The following is a 7,089-nucleotide window of genomic DNA, read 5'->3' on the forward strand; positions in this document are numbered from 1 at the left end:
CCCATACCAACCAAGCTCTCCATGTGGGGAATAACTCAACCCATCCCAACTAAACTCTCCACTGGCAGCATAGCTGCTTTATCATATAACTAGAGGCCTAGCCTCTTTTAATAACTGGGGCAAAGCCCTTTTTGATTAACTGGGGCAAAGCCCTTTTCGATAAACTGGGGCAAAGCCCTTTTTGCACTTCCTCCATTTATATCAAGCCCAACCCATGCATATAATGAGTATATCATGTGCATCTCATAACACATCATGTGCATATCATGTCATATCATGTCATATCATGTATATCAAAATCTCATGCATCATATTCTTAATTAAACCCTAGGGATATAATGGTCATTTTTCCCTAGGGCCAAAACAATCATTTTTCATATTTTAAGGATACTTTTGTAAATTTACCAAATATTATGAGTTTTCCACGTTCATTAACAATTATCAATATTTCCAAGTGTTTAAACAAAGATTTTAACACACTTTATCAAATTCGGGATTTTGGGCCCAAAACCCCTAATGGCCCCTACTAATGCCGATTTAACCCATTATGCCCACATAATCCAAATTTTACAACAGTACTAACCGTGTTAACATGCAACTTCTCCAAATTCCATTTTCTATCAATTTTACCCAAATGGGTCCAAAAGCCCATTGAGCCCAATTCCAGCCCACTGAGGCCCAACTTACCAACGTGCACAAAATTGCGCTCTTACCTATTCCATTGATCCAACCACCAACCGTATCGTATCTATCGCATCTAAAACCACATGAAAAATCTCAAGTTCCCGAAATACCAGAATTTTAGCATTTCGACTTTTCAGCGAATATTAGCCTAAGCTACTACGAGGGTTGTTACACACCTGTTTCGTGACGTTTGCTAACAAAGTCTTCCACGACAACCTACAATTAATCACCACCATTCTTAGTTTACAGTTCAAGCAATCAGACCTAGAGTCTACCTTACCATATTCGGCTAAAGAATCCGTAATAGCCATAGATTCCTTACCTTCACAGGGTCTGACGATTCGATTCAAGCTTATCCAAAACTGATACTCCAAGCCTTGCTACTCCTCCAAAGTTATCTATTTCACTACACAAACCATACAAGTAAAAAAAAAAAGGCCCCATAAGGCCTATGCCTTAAAACGACAACCTCCCTAAACCATAAGGGGTTTTGGCTTTTCTCAATATTTATACCACTGAACCCTCTTGGAAAACGAGTACTTACCACAATCTTCCATTCTGCACCGCATAGATCCAAAGTAAACTTAGCCTTCAACCACCTAGCAGCCTTCGAATCCTAGAGGTCCATAGGTTCGACTATGCCCCTAGAACTAAGGTATTTTGGCTTTTAGGACCAAGGAAAAGATATGGTGTGGTGGCTTGTATTGGTGTTGCCGTCGGGGACTTTTAGAGTTTGAAGGAATCGATCACCACAATGAAGAGGAAAGAAGGTGGCCGGTCTAAAAGAAATCAACACAATCAATCTTCACAGGTTTCAGCTCTTGTGGCTATTCAGTAAGGGTAAAGAGAAGAAAAGGGAATAGTAGATTGGTTTTGGAAAAGAAAAGAAAGAAAGATGGATGGAAAGAGTGGTAATTTTGGCTAGAGAAGAAGAAGGGGAGAAAAAGAATCACTCTCTGATGTTTAAACAAAGAAAACGGCACAACCTAAGCCCCTAATGCCGAAATACCCACCATAAAACCCCTAAGCTAATTTCTCCTCCCTAACTCCCACTATTCGGCTAACTCTAAGCCTCCCTTCAAATCCCTAAAATCTCTCCCCTTATCACTTCTTAATCCATGCATTTGACTGATTCAAACTCTCTCCAACAGAGTTCTATTCGACTTCCAACTCTTGCCTGCCCAAGACACAAAAATAACAACACAATTGCCAGCTTAATGGATCGAACCTTGGTTTCCCCCAACCACTTACACGCCACCCTTTTTAGCTCCTTAGTGGCGTCACTTAGCCACTTTGCCAGGGGCTCTCTTGTGTTACATTTTACCCACATCTTTTAATAAGGCCACCTAACCAATGCCCCTAACTCCTTAAGTCCAAAATTCAAAAACTCTACCGGGTTTTGGCCAACACATGGGCCCTCCATAGGCCCATTTACATACTCCAATTATGAATTTCACAACCAAATACCAAATTTTTAAAAATTTTACCAAATTCTCGAAAATTACAAAAATCCCAAAAATCAGGGTGTTACAACTCTACCCTCCTTAAATAAATTTCGGCCTCAAAATTTTACTTGACCCAAACAGTTGAGTATATTGTTGACGCATCGCCTCTTCTGTCTCCCAAGTAGCTTCTTCTTTGCCATGGTTTCTCCAAATTACCTTCACCAATGGGACTGACTTTCTTCTCAATACCTTGACATCACGATCAAGTATCTGCACAGGTTTTTCTTCGAAGGTCAAATCTGACTGTACCTCAATTTCTGCGACTGGCACGATATGAGTAGGGTCAGAATGATAGCGCGTTAGCATGGACACATGAAAGACGTCGTGAATATGATCCAGCTCTGGAGGTAACTTCAGCTGATAAGCCACTGACCCTATCCACTTAAGGATCCGATAAGGCCCAATGAACCGTGGACTCAACTTGCCCTTCTTACCAAACCTCAAAATCTTCTTCCATGGCGAAACCTTCAAAAATACCATGTCCCCTACAGCATACTCAATATCCTTACGCTTCAGATCAGCAAAAGACTTTTGTCGATCCGTTGCCTCCTTTAACCGATTCCTGATCACCTTAACTTTGTCTTCAGTATCCGCTACTAGCTCCGGTCCAAGTACTTGCCTTTCCCCCAACTCTACCCAACAAGTAGGCGAACGGCACCTTCGCCCATACAGTGCCTCGTAAGGAGCCATTTCAATACTTGCTTGGTAACTGTTGTTATACGTGAACTCCGCCAATGGTAAGTAATCGTCCCAACTGCCCCTAAAATCAATAACACAACCCCTCAACATGTCTTCTAGAATCTGAATGACTCTCTCTGACTGCCCATCCGACTGAGGGTGAAAAGCCGTACTAAAATCCAATCGCGTTCCAAACGCCTCATTCAACTTCTGCCAAAATCGAGATGTAAACCTTTGGTTTCGATCAGAAATTATCGATACTGGCAAACCATGCAACCGCACTATCTCTGCCACATACAACTTGGCCAACCTCTGAAGTGAGTAATCGACTCAAACAGGTATGAAATGGGCAGATTTCGTCAGCCTATCCACAATCACCCAAACTGAGTCCTTCTTGGAAGGTGTCAATGGCAGACCACTCACAAAATCCATGGTCACCCTTTCCTATTTCCAAAGTGGTATCTTCACTGGCTGTAACAATCCTGAAGGCAGTTAATGCTCGGCCTTTACTTGTTGACACGTCAAACATTTTTCCACAAATTCAGCCACTTCTCGCTTAAGCCCAGGCCACCAATATAGCTCTCGCAAGTCTCGATACATCTTACACCCTCCTGGATGCATAGCACAAGGTCGACCATGTGCCTCCCTCAAAATCATCAATCTCAAATCAGAGTCCTTTGGCATACAAATTCTTCCCTAGAAACAAAGAACCCCATCACCATTTAATCCAAAGTCTGGATTCTCCCCCTTCTCAGCTTGCTGAAACCGAGAAACCAACAACCCATCCACCAACTGCTGCTTCTTAATCTGCTCCACCCAAGTCGGTCTCACTTGTAATTCTGCCAATAAGCTTCCATCGTCAAACAAGCTTAAACGAGCAAACATTGCCCTCAATTCCGCCATAGTCCTTCGACTCAGCGCATCAGCCATGACATTTGCCTTACCAGGATGGTACTCAATCGAACAGTCATAGTCCTTTAACAACTCTATCCACCTTCGCTGTCTAAGATTCAGCTCCTTTTGAGTCAGCAAGTACTTAAGACTCTTATGGTCCGTATAGATAACACATCTCTCCCCATACAAGTAGTGCCTCCATATCCTAAGCGCAAAGATCACTGCTGCCAACTCCAAGCCATGAGTAGAATAGTTTACCTCATGAGGCTTAAGCTGTCGTAAAGCACAAGCGACCACTTTACCCTCTTGCATCAACACACAGCCCAAACCTACATGTGACGCGTCACTGTACACAGTGAAATCCTTACCAGACTCTGGCTGAATCAACACTGGTGCCTCAGTCAAAACCTTCTTTAACTTCTCAAAAGCCTCTTGCTCTTAGTTGCCCAAACAAATGGTGCTCCCTTCCTTATAAGTTTCATTAACGGCACTGCCAACATAGAAAATCCTTCCACAAATCTTCGGTAATAACCTGCCAACCCCAGAAAACTCTGGATTTCCGTTACTGACCTCGGTGGCTTCCACTCCAGAATTGCCTCAATCTTCCGAGGGTCTACCTTGATCCTCTCAGCAGACACAACATGCCCCGATAAAGTTACTTCATTCAACCAAACCTCGCACTTACTGAACTTTGCATAGAGTTACTTTTCCCTCAGCACTTGCAGCACAATACGAAGATGCTCATTATGCTTCTCTTCCATTTTCGAGTACAATAAGATATCACCGATAAAAATGACTACGAACTGATCCAAGTATGGCTGAAATACCCGATTCATCAAATCCATGAATGCTGCCGGTGCATTAGTCAACCCAAAGGGCATAACCAGAAACTCGTAATGACCATATCGAGTTCTGAATGCCGTATTATGAATATCCTCTTCTTTGACTCTCAACTGATGATATCCTGACCGAAGGTCAATCTTAGAAAATACTGAAGCTCCTCTCAGTTGGTCGAACGGATAGTCGATTCTTGGCAACGGATACTTGTTCTTGATCGTCAATTTGTTCAACTGCCGATAATCAATACACATCCGCATGGTCCCATCTTTCTTCTTTACGAACAGCACTGGTGCGCCCTACGGAGAAAAACTTGGTCTTATAAACCCTCTATCCAACAGTTCTTGAATCAGAGCTTTCAGTTCCACCAATTCCTTTGGTGCCATTCGATAAGGTGCAATGGATACTGGAGCTGTTCCAAGTAACAAGTCGATTTGGAACTCGACTTTTCTGTTCAGAGGTAGTCTAGGAAGTTCCTCCGAAAATACATCTTGAAATTCTTTGATGGTCCTAACCGACTCCACAGTCATCCCCTCAGGTTCATCTTGACTCACAAATACTAAAAACGCCTCACAACCTTTCCGAATCAACTTCTCGGCCCTTAAAGTCGAGACAACATTGGACAAATAGTTCCTTCGCTCCCCTATGACCATTATCTCTTCATCCTTGGCAGTTCTCAGCACCATCCTCTTAACAGTACAATCCAACGTCGCCCTATGCTTAGTTAGCTAGTCCATTCCCAAAATAAGATCAAATTCCCCAAATGGCAGCTCCATCAAATCTCCAACGAATATCTTATTTTGTGTATCTAAAGGCACCTCCTTAAAGAGTTTATCTACCTTAACCGAGTGTCCTAAAAGACTTATCACTGATACCCCACTCACAGTCTCCTCAGGAAGCTTACCCAATGCCCCAGATACATTACAAGCAATATACGAATGAGTGGAACCGACATCAATCAAAGTAGTGTAAGGCGTGCTATGAATGAAGAATGTACCGGTTATAACATCAGAAGTATCACCCTCTTTATGATGTCGTACAGCATAAACCAACGCTGGCTGTCGAGCTTCCGCATGTCCAGCACCCCTGCCAGGTGCCCCACATCCACATCCATTACCATTGCCACCTCTACTTTGCCCACGTCCTCTCTGTGGTGACGGTCCTCCTCGCAGCAGTTGGATGCCTTTTTGCTCCGCAACTTGATCCTGAGCTGCTCTTCGAGGACACTTCTTGAACTTATGTTCCTTTGACCCATATCGAAAACATGCTCCAGTTCGTTTCCAGCACTCCCCCATATGCACTCTGCCACAATCCCTGCAAACCTGCGGTCTAAAGGTATTCACCGGAACTGCTCGAACCGGTTCCTCCATTCTAGCTCTTTTGGCATTTCTATTTGCAGCACTCGTGGGTCCAGAATCCCTCCTAAATCTGGGTCGATCCCTCTTACAATTCTGCCACTCAGTTCGTTTTACTTCCTCTTATCCTTCTCTACCAACGCAGCGAAATCACGCTCCCTCTGTGGAGCTATCAGCACCCTAAGTTCATCGCGGAGGCCATCCTCGTATCGAACACTGTGCTCATATTCGGTCGCAACTATCCCGCTAGCATATCGACTCAGCCTCAAGAATTCTACCTCATACTCCACAACAGTCTTATTACCCTGAAACAGATTAAAAAATTCCTTTCGACGGGCATCCACATAACTAGCTCCAACATACCTCCCCTTAAAAGCAGTATTGAACAATTCCCAGGTCACTCATTCGATTGGGGTGCTCTCCCTTACAGTGATCCACCACCGGTATGCCTCATCTCGTAGCAATGACACGGCCCCCTTCAGCTTTTGCTCCATAGAGAAATCTAGGTCGTCCATAATCCGCTCTGTTGCCTCTAGCCAATATTCAGCCACGTGTGGGGCTATTCCAAATAAGCCCCTAAAAACCTCTACTCCATTAGCCTGGAGTCGCTCAGAGATGGATCCCCTATTCACTGTCTCGGTGCTCGCTCCAGCAACCCTTTTCAAAACCCTTAACATTGCTTGGGGTAAAGCATCGTCCCCCGCAGCCCGATCATGTGACCTAGTCTCAGTTGCCTGTGGCACAAATGCCTCCTCAGCTGGCCTATGTCCTAAGGATGAAGATTCAGCTTGCACCCTTCCGCGACCACATCCGCGGCCTCGTCCACGAGTTCCCCTTGTACTCATATCTAATTATCTGGTTACGAATTTTATGACATTAGTTTAATATTTCAGTTGTTTATTTCATGATGTTTTATGGAAATATAGTAGTTCAGGGATTGTTCTCGCATGTCGTAGCCTAGCTACAGTCTCAATCTTATTATTTTACAGCTCTACCCTATCTAAAGTATCATAGTAGGGTCTTAGTTCTATCCATAGCATCATATCAATATCACACGGCGTAAAAGAAAGTATACTTACAGACTTGGTGTCGGGGATTCAGTGTGCCACTTGTTTAAAATGTGACAGCCCAAAATT

This window comes from Gossypium arboreum, chromosome 2, assembly GCF_025698485.1.
Source record: "Gossypium arboreum isolate Shixiya-1 chromosome 2, ASM2569848v2, whole genome shotgun sequence".
Classification (NCBI taxonomy): Eukaryota; Viridiplantae; Streptophyta; class Magnoliopsida; order Malvales; family Malvaceae; genus Gossypium; species Gossypium arboreum.